Source organism: Ahaetulla prasina, chromosome 3, assembly GCF_028640845.1.
Source record: "Ahaetulla prasina isolate Xishuangbanna chromosome 3, ASM2864084v1, whole genome shotgun sequence".
In the NCBI taxonomy this organism is placed as follows: Eukaryota; Metazoa; Chordata; class Lepidosauria; order Squamata; family Colubridae; genus Ahaetulla; species Ahaetulla prasina.
In genome coordinates this window covers 122,592,251-122,619,780 of record NC_080541.1, presented here as the reverse complement: position 1 = coordinate 122,619,780, position 27,530 = coordinate 122,592,251, and the positions used below count along the sequence as shown (strand labels likewise).

Genomic DNA, 27,530 nt, shown 5'->3' with positions numbered 1-27,530 from the left:
CTATCTGATCTGTACACTGGCTAAATTGCTTGAAATGGACTTATGTGAAGAAAAGTAAATTTTAAAAAAGAACATTCCAGTTTCTTCTTTAAGAAATAAGTGGACAATGAATGACCATGCCTCCAAGATACCTATTTCCTTCTGCTTTAAGGTCAGGAAGAATGAACAGAAGACTAGCAGAACATGAAGACCAACTAGCAGTCAGAAGACATGACAAACAAAGTCTGCCACAACATGCACAGACTTAATCATAGTTTCAATTGGGAAACTGTGATCCTAAGTCAAGTCCAAAAATGCTATAGAATTCCTGGAACCCTGGTATTGTCACAAATCAGTCATCAATAGACACACAGACATAAATAATATCTACATACTATACAAAAAGAGGCAATCAACAAATTTAAAAAAAGGAATAAAACACCTCCCCGTCAGCAATTAACACCCAGATGAGCATAGATTAACACCAAAATTAACACCAGGTCAACAATCAAGAAGGTAACAATACCCAATCTAGGAACTGCAAAACAAGCAAAGAAGACTAATATCTCTCCCACCAACACTGCCAGGGAAAGTCACTAGAATATAAAACCATGTTTCATCTACAGAGCAGATTGCTGTCATATCATCATGATCAGAGAACAAACTTAGATAGACCAATGTTTCTCAACCTTGGCAATTTTAAGATATGTGGACTTCAGCTCCCAGAATTTCATAACCAGCATGCATCCATATAACTTAAATTTATCAAGGTTGAGCAACACCTATAGATATTTATAGAACATAAAAAAGAAAGAACACTTCAGCTGGGAAACGGGCACCCACCAAATCCCCATGCTGAGCACTCAAGAAAGGATAAGGGTGAATCTGCAAATGCAAATGTCTTTTATGAGAAAGTTTGTTTTAAAGAAAAACAACACTGAGAGGTTAACTGCAACAGTCACCATGACCAATCAATATTTATGCAGAAAGGTAGAGTATTTTTTTTAAGGCTGGAGACAGATAACAATCTTATTTATGACACTGAGGGTAATGTGATGCAGCCCATGACTGTATCCTCATCCTCTTTTGTAACATTTATATTCTGTTACATTTTGGAAGCATTGCCTAAAGATGATGGGAAACATTATAAAAAGGATCTGTGCATATTTTCTCATGAGAAACAGTAACCCAAATGAGCAACAATAAATATCACCTGAGTGACAAGACTTAGATGAAATATTTTGTCACTGCATTAAGTTGAATGAAATAATATGTCTATGTCAATATGATGTAGTTCACATTGTCATGAAATGTATGTTCAGACTGTTCATAATCCGCTAAGCGAAAAGATGAACCTATTACACTCATCCCAACCTAGTAAACTCAAGTTGTTTCGGACTAAACTCCCATCATTTGATTCAGAAATATTGAACAAAAGCATTTTTCATGACAACTAAAGTTACGATTTTTTAATCAAACATGTATGGAGAAATTGAAATCAGTAGAAGCAATTCCAAGGAAAGCTATTAGGCTGTGTTGACTATGAGTAATAATTTTTTGTGATTTTCTGTATGAGACAAAATGGCATATAAATGTATATTGTTTTGGAAATTTTTCTAGATATGTCATGGAACAAAACAAAAACCTATGTTGTACCCCACTGAGAAGGACAAATGCTATTATTCTACTTCCATTTTTCTAAATAGAATATAGTTCCTATGTATGATTTTTCATACATACAGGGACATGGTGGCTCAGTGGCTAAGATGCTGACCTTGTCAATTGAAAGGTAGGCAGTTCAGCAGTTTGAATCCCTAGTGCCGCCTATCGGGGTGAGCTCCCATTATTTGTCCCAGCTTTTGCCAATCTAGCAGTTTGAAAGCATGTAAAAAATGCAAGTACGAAAACAGGGACCAACTTTGGTGGGAAGGTAACAGCGTTCTGTGCACCTTTGGCATTTAATCATGCCGGCCACATGACCACAGAGACGTCTTTGGGCTCTTTGGCTTTGAAACGGAGATGAGCACAGTCGGGAATGACTAGCACATATGTGCGAGGGGAAACTTTACCTTTACCTATGATTTTTCTCCAGCCTAAAGATATATGTATGCAATTCCCAGGATTTGTGGTCATGACATAAAAGCCTTTTAAAACCCATTTGACCATGGATTACTCTGATCCTGCTACACTAAACATTATATTGCACTTTGGATTTGAAGGCAACAAATCTTTTCAGAACAGATGGGAAAGGGCATCTACATATAACATGTTTCTTCAGCTCTTTAAAACAAATACATTTTAAACATCTATTTATTAAATTTATATGGTGCCCATCTCAGTCCATGATTCACCAAATGATAAATAACATAGCTACTAAGCAACTGCACTATCATCCCAATCAATGCAGCTAAGATATGGGCTCATCTGTACTATCATGGTCCCCAATTAAATTGCAACGCCAGATCTTTAAGGCTTTGAAAAAAGTCAGTAGGGTTGGGTGAATCACTCAATCTTGCTAAGATTGAACTGAAGCCTGTTTTTTGCTTCCAGACTACCATAGTCTCCAATTATTGAGGTAAGACTTCTATACCAGGGGTCTCCAACCTTGGTAACTTTAAGACTTGTGGATTTCAACCCCCAGAATTCCTTAGCCAGCTTTGCTGGCTGAGGAACTCTGGGAGTTGAAGTCCACAAGTCTTAAAGTTACCAAGGTTGGAGACCCCTGTTCTATACCATCATTCAGATGGTTTGATGTAGATATATACCTGAGTGTCAGCGTTCCAGAAAAAACCCCAACTCCAAGTAAAAACTCTGAAGCAAGCATTTTTCAAAGTTCTATTTACTAGAATAGGTAAACTGGCACATCTGGGAAAACCTGAATCGGAGAGGTCCGGGTTTTCCTTCAGTAAATCAAAACCCCCAAAACCATCCCCTCACTCCTCAGTCGATCACATGCTCCAATCACCATCCATCCCATCTCGAGACAGTACTCTGACCACTCCTTCTCCAGATGCAGGATCGGCCTGACCTTGACCGACAGGAAGAATGCTATTATGTCTAAAGACAACCCCTCTACTAAATCCCCCCTCCTACTTTCCCACACATGAGAAAGTGGCAGCATGGAAGCTTCTGGCCTAATATGGCTTCCAAAGCTGACATTGAGTATCTGCACACTTACGAAAACTCAACCCACAATAATGAGAATCCAGTGGCTTCATGTAAATATTAAACAAGAGATATTAAAGTCCTGAGCCCTGCAGCATCTCACATAGTAGAGATCATGGTCAGGATCTCTCTATCAATACTGACTGGAACCAGAGGAGGAAGAAAGCCAACACAACCTCACCCGCAACCCCCAAAGGCCAGACGAATGTCATGCTTGATGTTCCCATAGTGCTTTTTCAAAAGGCAACTGGACTTTTCTGTTTTGTTTTGTTTTCTTGAAGATGGAAAGATGGATTCTTCAACTTCTTGGATGAGAAGTGAAACCTCTTCAAGAAAACAAAGAAAGAAAGAAAGCCCATTTGCCTTTTGAAAAAGCACTTTTGGGACAACAGCTGACAGGTCAAGAAGCACAAAGATGGATGTGCCACCTCCATCCCTCTCCCATCAAAGAATGCAATCAAGAATGCAACCAATGTTAATTTTGTCCCACAGCTGGCTTTCAATTCTGTTGGAAAGGGGCCCAGATAATCCACTTCTTCCAGAGCTCTTTGGAGCTGCTGCACAACTGCCATCTCCACAACATTGCCCCAAAAAGGGATGCATGCAAATTGTCTGGCACTGTTGGGCCCAGCAATGGCCTATTTGTGGGGGGAGGGAGATCACTCTCCTTAAAAGATGGTGGGATCACTCCCTCTTTCAAAGAAGAAGAATTCACTTCTACAAAGACCCAACCATAGTCTTAGGAGACTGTAGCCAATATGGGCATGGATTTGAAACAGAGGTGGCTGAATTAATAACCACAAGAACCCTATCAACTTCATCAAGTCTAACAGGCCTCAAACTCCTTCCAGATAACTAAGTCAGATCTTGCACCACAGGATTTCCTATAAATTTAGAGTCCAACTTAGCACAAGTCCAATTAACATTATTGATCAGATGCCCTGCAGGTTGCTCAGGTTGACCTTGCAGGTAAACCTATGAGCCACCTGTGCCAGGATAGCTCAAGTCACCTGAAACAAAGCCACCCCTCAATTATCCCCAGAGGAAACTTGGGTGCAGAAATACTGGCATTCTGCTGTCTTTACCACAATATAGGCCCTTATAGTGCAGATAGATTCATACCTTGACATTCTCCAGAAGTGCTTCATATCCACTTCATCCTCCCATCTCCTTCCACTCTTCTGTGAACCAAGGGAAGTTCTGGGATCCTCAGGTGGGGAGAAGCCACTTGGGTATGATCTGATCCAGAGCACCCAGGACCCTCTCATTCCAAGTCAGTACTGGGGCCAATCAAATTGAATTGCAGACCTCAGATCATGTTTTACTGGGATCATGTTGCATGTGTTATGAGGATTTGCTCACATACTCCAAAATAGCTTGCCTTTGAATCTGAAGCACTGCTAGTTCTAATACCCATCTATCTTAAAACATCAGAAAGCTATGCTGGCAGAAAATGTGCCACTCCTATTGCTGATCCCTAGTCTGGCTGTATTTTTTTTCCAATTTAAAGTAACCATCAAATATTGCTTCCACTGTATTGTGCATGCATAGGGTTGATTCCTCTGGCTTTGCTGCCCCAATCTTCAACCAGTAAGGAAAACATCTGCCAATCATAGCAACATTTACTTCTCGTATTGTGGTATATGGGCAGGTGTTTGTAGCAGGGAACCATTTGTATACACCCAGAGCAGTGTTGCTAACAGTTTAACGGGACCAGTCTACAGGTGGGACTCAGATGAGACCAATGATCTCTGCCATCCTAGCAGATCTGACAGGGAGAATGAGCTCCAGATCCTCCTTTTTAAACCATTATCATCTTGTGAGACAAGGAACAATGCTTTCTTTGTCACAACACCTGCTCTATGGAACACTCATATACACCCTTGAGATCCTGTTTTTTCCCCCACAAGGCCTGGGTTGAGATAATAGATGAGACCAATATAGCTGTGGCTTTGTGTCAACGAGTTTTATGGTTCCTTGGTTATTGTGCTATGATTCATTTTAATTTTGTTTTTATTTGGTTTATAAAGGTTTCATTATATTGCTCATGTTGACTGTTATTAGCCATCCAAAGTTTGTATATTAGATGGCTGGCCATATAAATTTTCTAAATAAATAAATGCAGAGGAAGTCTCCATAGTAAAAAAAAGCAGGCATGTTGTTATTAGGCATATCTGAAGGATGACCAGAACAACGCTGTTGTCCCTAAGGCTTTAAGGGGACACCAGAATGGCAGCAGGAGAGTTTATGTAGTGTGAGACATAAATATGTAAACATAATCAGTGTTCTTAGCAAATTGGGCTTTCACCTTTTCCAAGGAGGCATTTATTATCCCCTGAAACCAGACAGTCAGTTTCTTTCCCCTTAATAATAAATCAAGAGGTGAAAGAATTGAACGGTACATATGAAGTAGGTTTACTTTGTCTACATCATTAGAGCTCCACAAATGAAATGGCCAATTGGTCCAAATTACATAATATCCTGAACTACCCAGGAAAGTCCCTTGGATGGCAAAATGATACAATGGTGATTAAAAGTAACTGCTTTTTGCCTACACCAGCAGCACAAAGTAGTCTTGATAATGAGTTTAAATAGAGTTTAATCATATTTAATGCAAGTATCTAGCCACTGCCCAATTTATTTCCCTTGACTCGCTCCATAGAATACCAAACAGATAAGACTCTGCTAAGCAGAAGCAATTTTGCAGTGATTTCTGAATGACCAAAGCAGCAGTTGGATTGCCAGTCATGCTAACAGAGCTATACAATCCTGTCCTACTTTCCAGTTTAAATCAAAGAGAAGCTGGGACAATGCTAGGGATAAAGTTACAAAACCCTGATGATCCCTGGCCATATCTAAACAGTCTAGGATTCTCAGTACTGCTTCTGAGATTATCAGTATGAGTTCCTACAGAATTACTGCTGGGGCTTTAGGATGAGCAGAACAGCAGAACTGCTGTTGAACTGGTGTATGACATCTCTGTGTGTGGGAATCTTCTCAGCAAAGAATTTTCTATATTGACCTGATTTAGCCTGGCTGTAGATGTCCTTCTGGATTGTTTCTTAACCCTACTTTCTACCTTAAGTCTTAAGTCCTGATTCTGATTAGTTGCCATAGCTTCTGGTTCCTGATTCCCTTGAAACCACCACCCACCATCTAAGAGGAGAACTTTCAGTCCTGTAAACATGATCCAATTTATATCTAGGGAAGAATGAACACAGAAGCCTTCAGAAGCAGCTGAACAATAAAGAAATTGGGTTGTTGGCTTATTTATGGCTAAGATGAGTCCTTCCTAAATTTCTTCCTCCCACCTTAAGCCACTGGGGTCTGCTCCTCCTCTTGTCTGATTGTTTCCTAGAGAATATCTCTTCCTCTCTTCCCTCAAGGTCATTTCGATATGCTGTTGAATTCTATGGATCTAAATCATCACGACCGTTGAATCTGTATACTTTTCTTCTTACCAGGCAGATGCTGATCAAATCCTAGCTATAGATGGCTATTGCTCAACATAAGACCATGCACTGTCAGCCAAATAAATGAAATGTCTGCTGCCACGGAATGAGAAAGAAAAACAAACAAACAAAATTAGAGACTGATGATTGGCAATCAGATTTGAGAAGTGGGTCTCACAGATAGAATGGTATGTGGGACTGACCCTGGGAAACCAGCGAAAGAGAGGATACGGTCAGATAAGCAACAACATAGCCGTAAGTGCACAGTGGGCAGAGCAAGAGGCTCAGATGGGACCCACTCTAAGTTATCAGCCTGAAAAGGTGAGGTTAGGAGAATTGTACTTTTAGATTTGCAAGATTCTGTCAGCTTTGCAATAAAGTAGAATAAGCTTTTCTCGTTGCGCTTCCTGTTTGGTCTACCTGGTATGGCTGAGCTTTCAGTTCAATATATCAGCACCAGAAATAAAAGGATTTCAATATGAGCTGCATCAGGTTCAACGTTTTGAATCAACTCCCAAGAACACACTCCTGCCTTATTTTTGTATAGTTTTATTTAAATGTATGGCAACCTCTGACAATAGATTTACCTCAACAACCTTGGGATTCACTTAAAGCTGCCTTGGCAACTGTAACGCAGACCAACATCAAGGCAAGTTGTTTGTTTCTATGGTTGTCCCTAGCTGGTCTAAGACTGTAATAATAATAAATTGTTGTTGGTTGTCCCTAGCAAGCACTATACTCTTAGGCTATACAAAGTTAGATGGGGGGGGGCTTTAAACAGAGATTTACTTTAGCCTGTCCTGAATGATGATGTAATATAGTAGCTGCAGGACTGTATACCACACACTTTGCCCTTTATAGGTAACTCCAGATATTTTAGCTGCAGTAATTGTAAATGTGGAAACTTTTTGTCTCAATATATCTGGAATGCACCAATTTGGGAAAGACTAATCTAGAAATAGAAGGGTTCCAATTCTAAGGTTAGATAAGTAAACCTCACTGATCTGTGATTCAGCACTGCCTTTCTTTGGGATTAACTGCAACAAATACAATTTATCAAAATAAGCAAAGGCTTGCAAGTTTACATTTCATAATATATCTGAGTTACAGGAGTTTCCCTTTCTTGGCAAAAGCTTTGCATTAATAAGGTTATGAATTATCATTTTTATTTCTAAATGTTATATATAAATAACCTATGCAGAAAATCTGGACTTTTGTAAAAAGTTTTGCTTTGCTACAGTTAGTCAGTTTCTTCAAAACTTACTTGGATAGCTAAAAATAATTAGGAAAACTAGGAAAATATACCTTTTTTAATATTCTAAATCTGCAGTGATAGCCAAATCTGGCCCTAGGTTCTGTCTTGGTTTACCTTCTCAATAAGCAATTGAGTCAGAAGATAATTTAAAAGCAGTTTATTAAGGTACCCTGATAAAGTGGGATCTCCCTATGAAAAAGAGAGAGTCCCGAGACCTATCTTACATTCCTTTCTATAGTTAACACAACAAAGAAAGTGCAAGAGGAAAGACTGGACAGGATAAAAGTAACCTCCCCTTTGCATCAGTTACATGTAGTCAAACATGTTACATATTCGAATCCCGTAATATCACACATGTTCATTAAAATGAGGTCTGATGTCAGAAGGGGCATAAATTGTAAGGGAAAAGGTCATTTGCAGTTCACAAAAGAGACAAACCAAACCCCAATTTGTATTAACAAACGTTTTCTTATCTGGAGATAGTCTCCAGCTAGTTTATCTTTTCAGTTTAAGAATGTTAAAAGCTATTCCTACATTCCAGGCTGTTATGAGCCTGGACATCATTTTTAAAAAGAGAAAATAAGTCAAATTAAAATACAAAGTAACTATGTTAATTAACAAGTTACAAAATCCATGCCATGTGTTCCTCCGTAAAGCATAGCAAAAGTGGACCTCCATAGGTAGTCAACACAAAGGTTAAATTTGGGAAAGGTGTCTGAACTATATGCACCTTGCACTTAGTGGTAATGTTCCAGGCTCTCCAAGGTGTTTACACTACTATTTCCTATCTATGTGGAAAGATACCGGTATCTAAGAGCAGCCAGAGCAGAGACTTTGGAAGTGGAGTCCACCCACATCCCTCTTCCAAAATTAGCCCACATAAATTCCATCCTGAGAAGATAAGATATAAGAGTGAGAGGTATGAACCTAGAAAAATATTTCAGTCTAGAGCAGAAATCCCCAAGGTTTCCAGCTTTGCAGACCGGTGTGTGTGTGGGGAGGGGATGGTTCTGCACAAACATCCGGCAAGCGCACACAGCTCCATTTGCGTGAGTGGTATGCACACATACCTGCCGCTCCCTTAAATGGAGCGCACCTGCGTGTGCTTACCTACCTTTCCACAGGCCAATTGCTAATCCCTCATGGCCCACTAAGTTGGGGACTCCTGGGCATGCCACAGCCTAGTGGATCTGATTTTTGAGCTGCTGTTAATTCCTATCAATGGGAAGAATGGCCCTGCATTCATATTCAAAACCTCTCTCTCTCTCTCTCTCTCTTTCTTCTTCTTCTTATTCTTTTTAGAAAAAAGGATTGGTTGACTTGCTACATGCACATATTTTGGTCAAGCTTCTTTAAAAGCAAACAAGATAACAAAATATGGAAATGCTTCACTGGGAGTTTTAAGTATCATTTACCAGTGTCAGCTGATGCAGTGACATTGATCTTTCAATATTTCATAATGGTGGATGGTAGCCAGTCACAATGCTTCATCCTATATCTCCTCACTTCAGTTAGCAGAATAAATAGATAGAAGGATAAGGAAAGCTATCAAATTACCATGCTTTACAGCTATCTAAACCTGCATTTGTGCAGAACAAAAGATTGCCACCTGTACAACTCTTGCCCAGCCAAAAGACTATCATTCTGCTACTTCCAAGAAATATAGCCCAATCATTTTGGTATATCAGATGTAGGAATGACTTTAGATTAAGGCTAATAAGTACTGGACTAGGGGAACAAAACTTTGCGGGCACCAACACCATCCCTCCAGTGGCAGATTAAGGCTCACAGGTGCCCTAAACAGTGACAAATCTTGGTGCCCCCCTCCTTTGTACATACTGTAGAAATCTTCATTGGTTTTTTTTTTTCTTTCTCAACTTTGTGGTGTCCCCTTTGGGCCTGGTGCCCTAAGCACGTGCTTAGTCTGCTTAACGGTTAATACACCACTGCATCCCTCCTTCTAAAAATAGAAGCTACAGGAAAAAATGTTTACATTTTTTTTTAACCATTCATATTATTTCAGACAGGATTTTAGATGTTTTTGCACTGTGGTTTAGCAATTTTCAATTTATTGTATTTGGCAAGATTTCTCTAAAGCAGCAATGGGCAAAGTTATAGTTCAAAGGTCTCATCATGTAGAGCAGATATTAAATTAATTGTTCTAAAAATACAAGTCTTCATATTAGTAGAAGATAGCATCATCAGTCAATGTGGCCTACGACACCACATATCCTTGAACCTGCACTCATCAGATGGGAGTAGAATTAACATAAAGCTAAGACCAGGGCAGAAGTAGTACCACCATTTTCTTGCTGAATCAGATCTGATAAAAGATGGACTGGCTGGCAACATGATCACCATAAGAGTGGAGGAAATTAGCCAAGAGAAATTAGCAAAATTTATTTATTTATTTATTATTTTTATTAAATTTTTATATCATCTTATCCTGTAGCATAACAGTTTTGTTGGACAGATGTGACCTATTTTATGGATTGGAAACTTGGCCATTCCAGATGTGGGTTGAAAAATGAGAGTCAAGAAGCAGGAACTTTCTTGTCTTAAGGAGCACAACTATTGTTCCATTGTGCCAATGCTCAAGAATGGAAGCTGTTTGGTGAGCTGCTATTAATTCACCTTGCAGCAATAAAGTTAATGGCACATATTGTACTTCTTCTGTGGCTTTCCGGACCATTGCATCTCCAACAAGGTGTTTGGCCCCTGGTTAAAGTGTTCTTAATTGACTGTAAAAAATGATGGAAGAAATGTATGTAGCTTGACAAAAAAAAATCCATGCTAATCACTCTGACAATTAGCTAATGCCTTAATAGTGGGAAATCCAAGCAATACCCTGGTACAGTGAATCTCCCCAGGGAAGTCAGTGCCTTCAAATATTCCTGAATTTTTTTCTAAACAAAATGTTGCAATTAGGTTAGTCGATCTTCCCTACAGTGAAAACGTCATAGTGGTTTGTGGACCCACAAATTACAAACAACATTATTGTAGAGAACATTACTTTGACGACTGGAATGTGGAAATGTCAAACTTTTTTTTTTTAAATTAAGATAAGTATCATGGTTCGGCTATTGCTGAACTTCACCAGTCCTCACCAATAAGTCCAATGATAAAGAATATTGGGAGCTATGCTCTGATAATATATGGAGCCTTCTATGTCACCCACTTTGCCAAAGATGTACACCAAATTATTTTCAATCATTTGAAGAAATTATTGAATTTAAATCTGTGGTATATGAGAGATCAGTTCAGATACTTTGAAACTGAGTTCCTAAGAAAGGTTGTTCATCTAGAACAGGGGTCTCCAACCTTGGTCCCTTTAAGACTTGTGGACTTCAAAACCCAGAGTTTCTCAGCCAGCTTTGCCGGCTGAGGGACTCTGGGAGTTGAAGTCCAAAAGTCTTAAAGGGACCAAGGTTGGAGACCCCTGATCTAGAACACAATGGCATCCTGAACAGAACTGTTTATCTTGGAACAGAAACTTAATAAAGTTCCACACCTCTAAACCAGTTCCAGGTGATGCTTTTAAAGCCCCAGTCAAGAATGCCCAGTCTACCCGCACTGATTATTAATATAACATTGAATCAGGTAGATAGAAGCAATAACATCAACATCGCTGGTATTTACAGTATTTTACAGAATTTACGGAATGACAGAAAAACATTTCCCTGTCCCAAGAAACTTTCATTATGAACAAGCTTCAGCACACCAGGCCCCAGAACAAGGAACTCCCCACCCCCATAGAGAGATTGGAAAGCATGTAAATAGCATTTCCCTATGAAAATTGACCAAGTTACCTTTATTACAGAGAAAGTACCAGTTGAATAGGGAAAGGGCATTCTGCCCATCTTATAAATTAACACTCTGTGCACCTCTGTCCAGTTGTACCCATTTCCTCCCCCCCCCCCAAATTGGTAGATGATGCTTCTCTTTCTCATTCCATCTGTTCCCAGCATTCTCCTATATTGAAGAAAATTGGCCTGCAAAATCAGCTAATGACCCTCTTAACCACATGCAGTTAAACACTGCATGGATGAAATTTAGCATGCTCCTCTTCCCTTGGATCCCAAATTGCAAGCCTGTAATTCTAAAATCTGTAGAGAGCTCACCAATTCCTTTTTTCCCTCATTGTCTTTGTATTTATTTTTGCTCTCTACAGTAGCTTACAATAGCCTTCTCCATCTCCCTAAACTAAATTGCTGGCTAAACCCTTTTGTTGTTTGGCACACTTCATATATATCATCACCCAAGGCAGTGCTTTTAATTGATTTCAGATTAAGAAATTTGGATTTAGGAATTATGAAACCAGGTCTTGTTCTGATGGGTCTCATTGGCCCAATAATTAAGGAATGCAGGCAATGACCAGACTGAGCTCTTTGGAGGGGAACATGATCTCCCTATATTACCACCCACAATCATATACATAGATTTCAAAGATTCTTTCTACTCCATCTTGTCATTATTCTGGACACATCTCAATTATTAGTCATATCTATAGATCAATTCCATTGGCATACTGCTGAAATTTCACTAAAAGACTGTTTTCTATCTTAATATTGGTAACTGGTTAATTTTTACATCCAGTGTGTAATATCCATTCTATATCAAGGTCTCCCACTCTCTTTTTTTCTCTCCCCCCTCACTTCCTTCAATCCTGCATTGAGCATTGAGGCAAATATGGATTAATTATCAAATTTAATTGTACTGCTACTCCAATGCCAAGCTTTCAGATAGTCCTCTTCTGAGAACCTTGTGCAAAAACCCTGCTAGTGGCTGCAGCCGTCAAATAACATATATCTCTAATTTTCTCTTCCATTACAATTGATATATTGAGACTTTGATGCCACATTCATGTCAAGTCAGCTTGGCATATTGCCTTCACTAAAAACTCTGAGCAATGAAAGCAACAATTCTATATAACCCTATGTGGATATATCATAGCTTTTGGAGTTCAGTTTGTTTCCCTGCCCTACCTAGGGGGAAATTACTCATATTGTCCCAATTTGTTTCTGTAATAACACGTCTGGATCTTCATCAGGCAATTTGGCAGGTACAAGAAGGGCTATTGTCAAGACAATGAAAAAATTGTTCTCTCCAAGCACATCTCTTTCTGGACAGCAAAATCCATGTAGGAATGATGGCTCCCTACAGAAAGATGATCTACAGGCTTAACGCCACAATTAATTCGCTCTGTAACCATAATGGCCGATGGCTGCTTTGGTCAAATCTACCAACTATTTATTTATTTATTTATTTTGTCATAAAAATATATGTAGGTATCATACAAAAAGATTATATAATATATAAACACATATATGGGTAAATATAAGGAGGTATAAGCATATATATAGGAAGAAGAAAAGAAAAACAATAGGACAGGAACGGTAGGCACGTTTGTGCGCTTATGCACGCCCTTATGATCCTCTTAGGAATGGGGTGAGGTCAATAGCAGAAAGTTTTTGGTTAAAGCTTTTAGGATTATGAGAAGAGACCACAGAGTCAGGTAAAGTATTCCAAGCACTGATGATTCTGTTACAGAAGTCATATTTTCTGCAATCTAGATTAAAGCGGTTAACATTAAGTTTAAATCTATTGGTTGCTCTAGTATTATGGTGATGATGAACCCCCTGTTTATGTCTTTGGAGGGTATGGGGAAGTTGGGAGTGGAAGAAGTAGGCAAATGCCTAGTATGCTGTTACTCCAGCTAAACGTTTTCATTTTTGCAGCTCATTAATTTCTTCAGGATTTTTTTTTTCTGGTTTTGTTTTGCAGCCGACTAGGAACAAAAAGAAAAGAAAAGCCATTGAGGAGGGTAAAAGGGAGGCCTCCTAAGAAGGTTCTGTTCCAAACAATGAGTGATTTAAATGGCCTTGATGTGCAGCTGAGCCTTGAACTAGAAGTTGGCTCCAATAGTGAATCTGAAAAATGAAAAAGGGTAAAATGTAGCTGACGAGAAATTGAGTTATGAATGAAGACAGCTGTCCCAGTTTATGGCTCATTTTTGGCGACCCATATAACCTTCTCCGTCTCTTTAAACTAAAAAGTACAAAATTACCATACTGGCAATCCAGTATAATATGGTGCATGTGCAATGTTTTAAAGCACTGTAAAGTGTGATGTAAGTCCTTCTTATTATTAAAATTGCTGTTTTAGTGGGGTGGGGGGTGAATTTGGCAGGAAACTGTTCTTGATACACTTAACAAGTTTCACAGGCTTCCCTTAAGAAACTGGGCAGAAGATAAAAAGGGGGCCAATTAATAGCAAGCTGCTCTTGGCCTAGAGATAAGAAATTATTAGAATAACCTCTCCACTGACTTTAGATTTCTGCCTTGTCCAGAAGTTCCACTTCCAATAAGTCGAGACATAACAGGAGAACACAGACTGAGAGGAGAGACTGACCCCTGCTGGCTAACAAAAGCAATGTCATAATACAACAACTCGATCTTGTCTATGGATTTGTTCTGACTCCTTAAGCTTATAAGAATGTTGGAATCATAACACAAGGCTTGTGGCTTCAGGTGATGCAGCATATCCTTTTATTGTGGTTGTAGGGTGCCTTTCTCTGAAGCAAAAATCAGAAGAAATCTGATAGCATCTATTCAGACTAACCAATTTTATTAAAAGGTATAATAAGCTTTTGTGAATTACAGCTCACTTCGTGAAATGTAGTGGAGTGGCCAGATTAATATAGGATTTAACTTGCATTGAGCTAATGGGGAAAAGAAGAGAAAGACAGAAGACAAGGTGGATTTGCAGGTATTATGTGAGGCAAATTAGAAGCATTTTTATCAATGAATAGTGGTAATGTGTTAATGTGCTTTTTGAGACTCGCAGCCTAAAATCTTTTGATATATGTGAGTTCAACAAGTTCTCATTCAATTGTGCTAGGAAAGTTTCTTTTTCCCAAGATGGCTGCTTTAAGGTAATGGAGTGTCCTGGAAGAGAAAGATGCTTTAATGTTACTTTGTTGTTTTGCATAAACTTTGACCTGCTTGTCCTACCTAGAATCCAGGGGAACATTACTGGCAGATGATGATAGAGTAAAAGTAAATGGAGACATCTTTAATCGTGAGTGTGTGCTTATTGGGGCATGTCATAGTTCTGCTGGTATAAATGCGGAGCAAAATAAATGTCTGGTTTTGTTTCAAGCTCTTGTTCTCATGTTCACATCATTATTCTGTTGTTTCCTGTTGCTGTGAGAATTTGTTTCAAGTTGGGTAGTTGTCCATATGTTAGTTTGGGTCTGCTTCCCAGGGCCTGAGAAAGTGCAGCGTCATTGTAGACTATAGCTTATTAATAATGCATTTGAGTGAATTGAATTGTGAGCTGTAAGTGACAACCAGTACTTCTCAGTGGTCTGTCATTTAATAGGTCCTCCTTGAAAATTGATCTGGATCTATTGATTTGTCTATTGATCTCATTGGATGTGTAGTTTGGTGTCCTGAATGCCTGGTTTAATTCCATCAGTTGAGCATCTCTGTCACATTAGTGAGAACAAATGTGGTTGTACTGTAAAGTTGGCTACAGATGAAAGATTTGGTAGTGTGTTCTGAATGGAATCTGTAAGCATGTAGATAGGCATGGGCACTTCTTCTGTATAATGTGATTTTTATAACTATTGTTTAGTTTCATAATTGATGGTGAAGTGGAAATTGTTGACATCATGATGGGATTTGTTGAGAGATCCTTTTCCATGGGTCTAGATGATGAAAATGTCATTAATGGGTAATGGGTGGTCAGTTGTGTAAGGATTGAGAAAGCATTTTTCTAAATCAGCCATGAAAAGGTTGGTGTGTTGTTGAGCCTTGCATATTCCTATAGATGTTCCACCAATTTTCATCTTTGTTATTGCTGATGTGGTTATGGATGAATATGAAGTATTACTGGCTGGTGGAAAGATGTGCCTTATGACCAAGGATTATATTCCTGATTATTTTAAATCCATATTTTTATGGATATTGATGAATAGTGCCTCAACATCCATGATAGCTAAAATTGGGTTGTTAGGGAAATTGCCAATGGGTTTCCATCTTCTTAGGAAGATTGTGGGTGAATCATATATGATTGGGAATACTGGTGACACAAGGTCTGAGTACAAAGTCATCCTTATTCATTCTTAAAACAGAATATAGCTAATGCACAAAACATAACATGCAGTTATTCTTATGTGCTCTTAAAGCAGCTGTAGCCAGGTTTCAGAATAGACATGGAATTTAAAGTCTATTCCAAATCTGGATATGCTCGGCTAAAATGAAGCATCTTGTAATTGTACTAAAAATATTTCCCAGAATTGTATAAACAGAATGAATTGGAGAAGGCAACGTGATGCAATGAACAGAAAGTGGCAATAGACATCAGCATCAAAGACTCAAGAATTCACAAAGTTGATTGCATGATCCTGGGCAAGTCCTGTAATGAACTCTTAGACTTGCAAGTCAGATGAGTTCATTCCATCTATGAGTCCTTCCACTCTGCAGAAGGTCAGCAGGCAAACAGCCCAATCTGTGTTTTAATGCCTATTTCCTTTCCCCGATATCTGCTTTTGTAATTCTACTGCGCTAGAGCAACAATCAATGCTCCCTTGCTCTTTGAAAAAAAAAATCCCTCTCTTCTCCATTGTTGACCCCTGGCAATGGAGTGATGTCCATTCCATTTTTCTAATGAATCTTAAGTAGTGACACTCAAATAAACTGGCATTCTCTAACAACAGCGTTCAAAAAACTCCATGCCTTCAAAATAAGGTGTTTACAATTCATTGCCAGGGGACAAAATAAGCTGCCTTCCTGCGTCATCTAATCTTCCTTTCATGCCCACATAGGAAGCACCACGTATTCACAGAGGATCCAACCATCCCCTTGTGAAGACCCAGGAGGTTGAGAGCTGCAGCACACAAACAAGAAAGCAACACTGGTGTGTATATATATATGTAGCTCAGGGCCTCACCTGACCTCCCACCAGACAGCCTTTACATTAAAGTAGCTTACTGTAATGTTCAGGAGCAGGTAATAGTTCTCCCCTATGTAGACTGCAACCTAACCTAGTCATGTTTATCCAGACCTGCATGAAATATTAGATGGATAATAATTCTGCAGTTAAACTCTTTATAATATTTTTCCTACTTTACCTTGAAGAACTGAGTTATGGAGTGGAGCCAGAGGGAAGGATTCAACCTGATCAAATCCCACAGAAAACAGGCTGGATAGTTTACATATTATAAGAATGAGCTAATTGTCCAGCCATGTTTTCTAACTGATTAGGGAGGGAATCATCTGATTTATTGTTCTGTGTTTAATACAACAAAACTTGTTGTATATACACAAGTGAGCTAGTGATTTTTTTTTACAGCACAAACTAATTATTTTCATTTGCTAAACACCTGCAGACAAGCCATTGTGAAAAACACAGTTTCAGGTATACTCATAATGGTTGTACACAAAAAAAGAACATATTTACAATTTTGTATACATTTCTTATATATGTCATTGGGAGATACCTTCACTGTTAAAGGGAAAAAAATAATGGAAGGGCCAGAAGTATTGTAGTGTTTTTTAAAAAAGGAACCTTCGAGGTTTTAGGTATATGGATTTAGGCAACACTCTTTGGTTGGCTTTAGATATATAAAGGTATATAATGTATATAATGGTTAGTTTTGAATGGCAATTAAGACCTTTCTCCCTGATCTGGTGGTGTAATACAAAGGTGGAAAGTAGTAGAATGACCCACAAACAGACAGATTCCATATTCTCTATATCACTGCACCAAATGCTGTATGGAAAACAGTACTTCATCTGCTTTGGTGAACATTTGGGTAAACGTATGTGTTAGAAGTTCATTATCAAAGAAAAAGTTGTGGTGAACTGAGCCAGGTGTTCCAATTTAGATAAACTTCAAACTATGCAAATAAAACTAAATAGAAGGTTATTTTTTCCCCTCCAGACTATTAGTATCTTCTCTACATTGGCTAGCACCAGTCCTCCAGGGCTGCAGAAGCATTCAGAAAGGAACAAAGGCTGCAGCTTCTCATAATTTATCTGTCATCATTGTCATTACCTTTTATTTATTAGCATCTGGAGGTCCCATAAGCAAGCAAGAAGGTAAATCCCTGCCTGAATGAGTTTACAATTTAACATGGGTCTGTAAGAGGGGAGAAAGGGGTAGGGACACAGAGGGATAAATATGAGCAAATGGTATTCCATAGTGCAAGGAATGTCCTGCAGAATTGGAAGGATGACAGAGCCTTGCCTATTCTGAACTGATCATTGCCAGAAGAATAACAAGAATGTTGCTGGTATTGCACAGGTTTTTATGCTGCATTTAACCAAGCCTCTTTAGGACATTTTCAGTTACCAGTTAAATGTGTCTGTGACTGATTCCAGAAAGATGTATGTATGTATGGTAAATTCCACATCTCCTTTTTTAATCCTTACCACAGCCTTGCAGGGCAGGTTGAGCTGAGAGATGACATGGATTCCAGCAATGAGTAGATTTAAGGCAAAGCTTTTGAAGTCTAGGCTCAACCCCCTATCTGCTTCTGTTGTAAGAGCTTCCTCTGATATGGAGATTAATACTATTCAGAGAAGGCCAAATAAATCACACAGGGATTCAGTGGAGGTGTGTTCACATCACAACCCCAGTTAACTGAAATACTGTTAACAGAATCAACCCAGTTGCCTTGGTTTATCCAGCAGACTGAACCATAAATCAGCAACTTATTTTAACTGGCATGCTATGTGGATCCACCTTATAATTTATCAGAAACATTGATTCTTTGAGTCAATTCAGTATCTATTATTATGAACAATGAAATAAATCTAGGGGCAAGATACATTTACCATGGTGACAAAAGAGAATGTAAATTGGGATATGGCAGTGATGCATATGGAACATGAATGTTGTTTAACAAATAAAATAAACATTTTTGATGTGCCTTCTGTAATAGAATTATGGTTCAGATATAGAGGCCAAATCAAAATTGAATCCCTAGTAATTAAATCCATTTTTAAAAAGAAAGCCTTTAGCCTTCACAGAAACAAAAATATACACAAAGCACACGCATATGTATATATAGTACAAAATACAAGCCTCCAAATGTCTTGGTCCCAAGTAAGCATTGTTCATCTGACAGATGGGAAAGTGTTATATAATACATGACTTTTAATTATATTCAACTTAATTAAATTTGTGTAGAAGTAAAATTAAATATACTGTAGGTTTTGTTCTGGCCTAACCACAATTTCTTAAGAAATGTTGGCTTTTCTCCTTACAAATGTGCAACATTTGTCATCTTTGGTTTTGTTTTATTGCTCTTCACTTTTAAAATGCAAATTGCACAATGACACCTGGTGTCAGGCAGCAACTAAATTTAATTAATTGATCAAGTTTAGGCTCTGGCATGCAACTTAAAACACAGCAGAGGGGGTGTCATTAAACATCCCTGCTCTAAGGGCTCCAATTTTCAATAACATTTATTGCTACTTTCCCACAACATTTTTGCTATAAAATTGTTAGGAAGAGATTCAAAACAAATATAATGGAAATGATTTCAAACAAAATTTACAAATGAATTTATTTTTACTATTTTATCTCATTGTTATGAAACAAAGGACCCAAATTCATGTTGTGCATAATTCATATTGAAGGAAGTTGGAATAGAATAACAATAGCAAGGTGTCCCAGCCAGTATTTCAATTATCTTCTTTGTCCCCATCCATTTTTCTGGGGCTTATATATTGAGAGCATGAAGTCTGCCAGAAGGATTTCCTGTATAAATTCCAGGGTCATTAATGAGAGTTTTTTTGTGCTGCTTCAATTCAAGGGATGAACATTATAGTGGGCTGTGTCCCAAATCTATCATCCAAAGAGACTGGTAGAAGAAGTTCAACTACTCATAAACATCATATCCATCACTACCTTGGACTGTCATTATTGATTTGATTCTGAATTTTAGACATCCTTGCGCAATCATTATGAAGATTACCCTTTTCATAGTTGAAGACCGCAGGCTATATTGACACTGGCAATAGAGTCTACTTTTAAAAAAAAAAAAAAGATCTATATGCATGTTGCATTTTAGAGTGCTCATTATTATTGTAGGCTACTGGGTGCCTTAGAAGTTTTAGGCTACAATTCCAACTTCCTTTTCTACTGACTGAGGCTGATGGAAATCAATATTCCATCTGGAGAGCAATGTTTGCCTATGATGGTGGAGGTTCACCCTACATCCAAGCTATAGATATTCACCCCATTGCAATGTTTGCCTATCTCTGGTATAAGAAACTTCTCCCCCAACACACAATATTTCAGAAGATGAACTATTCCACTTACTACTGCCTCTATCTTCTGTGTCCACTAAGCTAGAAATAACTACCGGTGCTGCAAAGATTCCATGTGGTGTTCTTTTCAACAGCCAAGCAAGCAGACACTGTAGCAAGTAATTTATAAATAATTGTGCATTCAACAATTCATCTTTATAGATAGATAGATAGATAGATAGATAGATAGATAGATAGATAGATAGATAGATAGATATAGAGAGATACATATAGCTCTTGGGAGCTTCCTACTGTGATTCCCCACTGCTTGAAAGCCAAACCACCATTTAGTGTTTGACACAAGAAGTATCAATTCAGGAAGACTTCAGCTATAATCTTCAGAGCTAGTTTCATTTATAGTGGTTCAACTGTTGGATAAATACGCCCAAAGCCCATGTTTTAGTTCACTCTCAGTCATGAAAATGCACTAGGTAAATTTGGACTAGTCACTCTCTCATATTAAAACCCACTGCACAGAGTTATTGTTGTTGTGAACAAAACTGAGGGGAGGAAGTGTTACGTATGCAGCCCTGAGCTCCTGAAGTAAGGACAATATATACATCTAACAAATAAATAAGTAAAATCTGCCAGCAAAGCTTTCTTTGATAGACTAATTCATAGGCCTCAATCTGTCAGAGGGAAGTGAATGCACTGCTTCCTAAATCTTTAATAATAAAGCATATTTTCCTTTGAGTTTAATTTAAAATTATATTTTAGTGTCTGAAAATAGTCCTAAATTTAATTTAAGATAGACAAACCCAGAATCCTTATTTCAAACAGGTTGGTTAAAAAGGCATTTACCATCTCTTATGATTGGAGTGCCTGAAACAGATTCATTGTAGAAAGGTTGGCTATGAATGGATGGGAGGGAGGGAGGAAGGAAGGAAGGAAGGAAGTCCAGACCAGTGAACTAGGTAAAACTGTCCAGAGAAAGGCACATTATATTTATCTGACATGGCACCCTGGTGCTCAAAGTGAGGGACAACAGTATGTTCTGACACGTATTTGTGGGTTCCTATATTGAGGGCCAGAAGCAAAAGAAGAACAGGGAGCCTGTATCTTTATGGTGTAAAAGTAAGCATCTTCACAAAGGCCATTTGTCCTCAGGAAGACAGAGGAGCCTCTCTTTCTACAATCTCCAAGTTGCTGGTGTACTAATCTTTTTTGCACCTGTTTCTCTGCCAGCCATTAATAATGGGATGGGCAATATATTAAACAAAAGGCGTAGTGGTAACATTTTACTCCAAGTAATTCTGAGAGCTTCATTTTAACAAAGGTGTACCAAACACATGCCCTTTTGGTACTGTCCCATATTGGTTCTGGTGCTGAATCAGTCAGCACTTATCAAGGCAAAGGTGGGAGAAGAAGTAGGAAGGAGATAACCAGGAGGAAAAGCCAGAGAAAGAGCATCAAATTGTCTGAACTGGATAAATGAATGAGCGAGTATGTGCCTAGGAAAAAGGAGTGCATAACTTCAAAAGCTGCACACAAAATTACACTATGTAATTTAGAGAAAGATGGCTGTTATTTTTAAATAAACTAGACTAATGTGCATAAGCACACTAAGCCCAAGAAGACTAAATTTAATTTATATACAATACAATCTACATCAATCATACTCCAGTTTTGTACATTGCACTGCTATACTATCCTCAGAACTCCTGTTGAAAATACAATCTCTCTTTGTCTTCCTTGAAAGCAGTCCCATTTTGTTTTCATGTACACAATTATCAGTTATATACTATTAACACTCAAATGACTTGGGTTGTTCATCTATAAAACAATCCTGTGAAATAACCAGCTAAGGAATTCATCTGATCTTGCAAATGGAGAAAAGAGGAACAAGATACTGAAAGCTATTCAAAGCCACCCAATTTCTTTCTCTCAGGGGTAATGTCTGTAATGTATTCTTTCATATCACAGGAAACTTGTTATTTTGAATATTTTTCTAGGATTCATGTTAACAGTTATTTTACCATGCTAAAGATGCAGGCCTAAAATGATCTTTCTCCCTGCACATCCTAAACTAATATAGACAGCCACATAATAGAATTTATTTAAAACTCTAATTTTTTTCTTGCCTCCTTCCATATAAAGACTTTATATGCTTTTAAGAACTGCATAGTGCAGCCATTCAGCAGGTAAACTTTCTCCTAACACTGCATTTTCCTGTTGGGAAAACAATGCCTGTTGAATTTCTGCCAGTCATGAAGCTCTTAAATTGTCAAGATCCCTGCCAAAAATAAACCTTGGCTTATATGATTTTAAATTTGCCTTCTACTTTCTGCAACATCGAAGATTTTTTTTTATAACTCACTACTTCTTGTTTTATTAAGTACTTGTTTAACAGCATGCTTGAATTGAAGGGAAGGAAAATAACCATTCAATACCACTATAAGCATTCATGCTTGACAATGACTTAATGAATTAATTGAAGACATTCTTTACAGATGAATAACTGCATATCATTATGTATATTATTCTCCTTTCAAATCCACCCTAGTAGAATAAGGAAGGTGCAACCTACAATTCAAATGTCAGTAGCAGAGGTCTAGTTAACAGGTCCAGGTTGCACTTGACATTCTGCCTACTTGGAATCACTTCACATATTACATTTTTAGATTTGCAACTAATATCTTATTAGTGTGCACCTAAAAGGGTGATTACATTAAACATATGGATACATTATAGGCTATGCCTCCATTATGTGAAAGCTTAGTAACTAATATAAATGAATATAGCATACAGATAAACTATTACTATCCTTGATTTTCAGCCAGCAAAAATTTTGATTACACCAAGAATTCTCCTCAAACCAAGAGTTTTGCAAATATGGGGGAGGGGTGAGAGAGAGAGAAAAAGAGAATATATGCTTCCAACAGCATAAAGAAAACTAAATGAGAACAAAAGATTATTATTCTATCTCAAATCCCTTGTTTGAATAGATTCTGGTTGTTTCGTGGATAGACAGCATGGAAGCCCGAGAGAGGATTTATATGGAAAAGATTAGGGTAACCTGGGTGAGGGAAGGGGGTTTCAACCTTCAAACTAAGAATTTGGAACTCTTGGGCTGCATTTCTCCGTCTGCTACAGATCTAACAACTTCTCCACACATCCATACGGAAAAACGGAATTTCCATTGACGATATTCTAGCCACGATCTGCTAAGTTCAGGGGTTCTCATGGTAGTCACAGGCTGAATGAAGCCCACGCGGTGGTAGCCGGTACGATCGTTCGTGAAAACTCTTTTGGATCGCATCCGGATCTTCTTTTTGGAGCTTTCCCACCCTGATAAGTGCAGCTGAACGGAGGGTGGAGTTACACGGAACACCCCTCTTCCTCATTCACACGCGCTCTCTGCCTTGGCCTTAAACCCCAGAACCGGCTTGGGGGGGGTGCCAACTTAACCGATTGTCCTAATTAAGGACGGCCTCATCGGTCGATCTGCCGCACGTGGCCCAGTTCCCGCCAGGGAGAAGGGGGCGCCGCGGATCCTCGGTATCCCTCGCCAGCCCTGCCTCTCTTGAGGCTCTCATCCGAGCCAGCCCTTGTCTGCGCTTTGCAGCTCATTACCCGCGCGCCCAGCCGGCTCTCCCTGGGCAGCAACAGGCGCGCGGTCTCAGCGGGCAGCCTAGCCCGCCACTTTGCCTGACAAGTGGGGTGTGGGGTCCCAAAGCCGCATCCCGAGAGCAGCTGCGCCTGCCAGTGAGCGCCGAAAGGAAACTTCCGAGACTTACCTCCCAACGGCAGAGGACTGGGGAAGACGGCAGCGAGGGACAGGGACAGGCGACGCCTGGAAGCAGCTTGGCTTAGCCAGCCGGAGCGGCAGGTAGTTGCTCAGCGGTTTCTCCTGGAAGCGGGATGCCAGCCCCTCTGGCTCTTCTTAGGGCCTCCCCGGATAAGTTCCTTGCGAGGGCTGGTGGAATAAATGGTGTTCCTGGAACGACGCCAGCTGGAATCCTCGCCCGCTCAGGTTCCAGCGTGCCATCTGCTGCTCCGCTGGACGGACGCTGCCCACCACCATCCTTACTGGCCCGCTTTCCACAGAGCTCTTAGGGCGAGAAGCGGGGTGGGGACTCGCGTCGTCTCTCGCAGAGGGCGCGGGAGGGGTGGGAGGTGGCAATTAGAGGGGGGAAAGGAACAGCGGTTCCCTCTCTAGCCCTACCTGCAGCTTTCTCCTCAGCACAGCCCTAGAAGTGCCGGGCAGGTGCCGCCGCGCGTGGGGAACGATCCAAGTAGTCGAGAAGGTGCCCAGCTCCAGGGACATGGTCTCCTCTCCCCGCCGTGGAGGTAGCCAAGCACCTGGCTCTCTTCCTAGTGTGGACGCCCGGTGCCCGCCAAGTAAGGAGCACAAATCCCATTGCGACCGTGTTCTTCCCGTGCCATGCTGGAGAACGGTGCTGGGACCACGCTTTTGGCTGGACCCACCAGGGACACAGCAGCTCCGCTCTCGGGCGCTCTACCTCCGGAGAGTTGTCACCTGCCGGTTCCCTCTGTGAAAGTGCCTCCAAGATAACACCGCTGCTCGCCCGGCTCCCGTGCCATCCTCCTCTATTTGATGCATGCAGATCTCTCGGCCAATGAGATTTCTTCCCTTACTCTTTGCGAGCCTTCGATTGGCCCAGAAGCTTGGCACCGGCGTGGCCCGGGAGGGGAGGGGAGGGGAGGGGTCGGCTCCGGGTCTCCTTTGGCCGGGTGGAAAAGCGGAGGCAGAGGCTGCCCCTTCTTGCCTGACGCCGCGGAGAGAACTTCTCCAGACGCTCTTCCTTTTTGAAGGAGCCGGAATGGAGATCGGGATCCAGGGAGTGCCCGGATAGCATGGTGCAAGGGAAGATAGAGTTAAATCTAGGAGGCGGGTGGGGGGGGGAAGGTGTCAGGCACCACCGCAATGGAATGAGAAAGCGGGGTGAGATCGGGGAGGAGGGGGGGGATGCGAGGAAGGGCGCCTGCAGTTGATTGCTGTATTGCAACCCCTTGCTACTGAAATATTTAAGCAGATCTTGCTTTGGAAATAAGCCCAGAGTCAAGAGCAGGGAGGGGAATAAATGATACAGCAACCAGGAGACAGATCTTTGCAGATAGACAAGAAAAAGAGGCTGTGAAGGGTGAGGGAGAAGATCTGGGGGGAGGACAGAACTACTGAAGCTTCTGGTTATCCAAAGAGGTGAGCTTCTAATGTTAAGAAATATTGTGGATTGGACCTTGCTCCTCTTTGCAGGGAGTCTTAACATACATATTCTTCCTTTTCTATCCCCCCCCCCCCGTGGTGCATCTTCCATGCCCTCCTCCCCAGTTTAGTCCAGAATGAGGAACTTGGAACTGAAAGAGAAATACAAACCTACACTTAAATTTCATGCCAAATTTAAAAGGCTATGCCCCTAGTTAACTGGGTTTCGCCTCTAGTTTCCAAAAGAAATCTTTCAATTCTTTTCATCTTTCCCCCTTCCTTTTTGCTAGGCTTCAGGGGGCTTCTTTTTGGTGTGGCACAATGGCTAAATGACCAAGTTGTCAATGAGAGCAATCCCAGCTCTGTTATACTGGATAAATGAGGCTCTCAGGTATTATAAGAAGATTTAGACAACCTGTGATCTGTTGGGTTTCAGGGTTATTTACAGCTAGTCCTCATCTTATGACCACAATTGAGCTCAAAATTTTAGTTGTTAAGCAAGACAGTTGTTAGATGAATTTTGCCCCATTTGATGACTTTTGTTCGCACAGTTTTTAAGTGAATCACTGCAGTTGTCAAGGTAGTAATATAATTAAGTGGATCTGGTTTCCCCATTAACTTTGCTCCACAAAAAGTGATCACCTGAGCCCAGGACACTGTGACCATCCTAAATATGAGCCAGTTGCCAAGCACCTGAATTTCGATCACATGACATGACATGATGTGCAATGGTCCTAAATATGCAAAATGGTCATAATTCACTTTTTTCAATGCTGTTATAACTTCAAACGGTCACTAAACAAACTGTTGTAAGTCAAGGACTACCCGTACTTACCTAAATAGATCAACAGAATGACCATGGGTTGGCAAAGAAGCAGTGGGAGCAGGAATAAAATCTTTCCACTGACTTTGCTTGTGGGAAGCCTACAGGGAGAAAATTAATGGGAAAGAATGCCCTTTCTGGCAGGCTGGCAAGGAAGGCTGTAAATTACTTGGCTGAGTCTCTCCCCACATAATCCTCCAGTCCCTCTGTGCTTGTGGTAACCATTCACACACCCCTGTGCACTTCCCGACCCATGCAACATCCTCATGTGCCCTTTCAACTCACATCACACCCCGGACATCCTCCTCAACTTGTACCCACCCTGAACTTTACCGCACCTCTCAGGCATCTCTTTGCACCCTCACACATCCTCCCTGACCCACATTACACTTCTCCTATTACCTGAGGAGAAATTCTAATCCCTCCAGAGTTTATTAAGAATAACTTGGGTTTTTAAACCCCACTCTGTCTTCATTATTTACTTGCATTAATGCCTATGGCCAAGTTCCCATGGATTGGGGCTTTGCAATCATTGTCCCTATATATAAAAAAGGGGAAATTCCTATTAAAAACTGATCAGCCTTCTCAAAACAATAAGCAATATTTAGGTCACTCTCCTACAACAGAAATTTCAGGAACAAGCAAAGATAGTTGCAGAAGAGCAACTAGGGAAGGATAATGCATTAGGGAAGAACGTAGGTTTAAGAAAGGATAATACATCATTGATTAGTGCTTAGTGGTCTCATTGAAAAATACTTCTCCTGCAACACTACCTCCTTTTATGCCACCTTCGTAGACTTCAAAACAATTTTAGATTCCATGTCATGAACTAAACTATGGGGAAAACTGGAGGCCTCTTCAACTGACTGCTGTTTAGTCCATCTAATATATATGTTTCCTGAAGGGACATCTCAAAATCTAAGGGACTGGTTTGGACAAAACTCAGCAGCACTTTTTTGTGTGGCTGTTGATAAAAATAGGATCACCAACACAGTGGTGAAATCCAAATTTTTTTACTACTGGTTCTGTGGGCGTGGCTTGGTGGGTGTGGTGTGACTTGGTGGGCATGGCTTGGTTGCAGGGGAAAGATACTGCAAAATCTCCATTCCCACCCCACTCCAGGAAAAGGATATTGCAAAATCGCCATTCTCACCCACTCTGGGGCCAGTGAGAGGTGGTATTTGCTGGTTCTCTGAACTACTCAAAATTTTCGCTACCGGGTCTCCAGAACCTGTCAGAACCTGCTGGATTTCACCCCTGCACCAACATGATCACCAACATCTGATGATGGATATGGTACAAGAAGAGGAAGAAGGGACATCATTCAAAGTAAGATGCAACCTCCAGTGCCATCTCACTAAGGCCA

At 40.1% G+C, this 27,530-nt stretch overlaps 1 protein-coding gene across 1 annotated transcript in view; it reads right to left on the bottom strand.

The window, feature by feature from the left end:
- The window catches only part of BRINP2 (BMP/retinoic acid inducible neural specific 2), a 157,733-nt gene extending 133,704 nt beyond the window's left edge, over positions 1-24,029 (bottom strand). The window contains exon 1 of the mRNA XM_058178502.1: positions 23,912-24,029. The gene's annotated coding sequence lies outside the window, so the exon portion shown is untranslated. The remainder of the gene's footprint in view (positions 1-23,911) is intronic.
- Between the last annotated feature and the right edge of the window lie 3,501 nt (positions 24,030-27,530).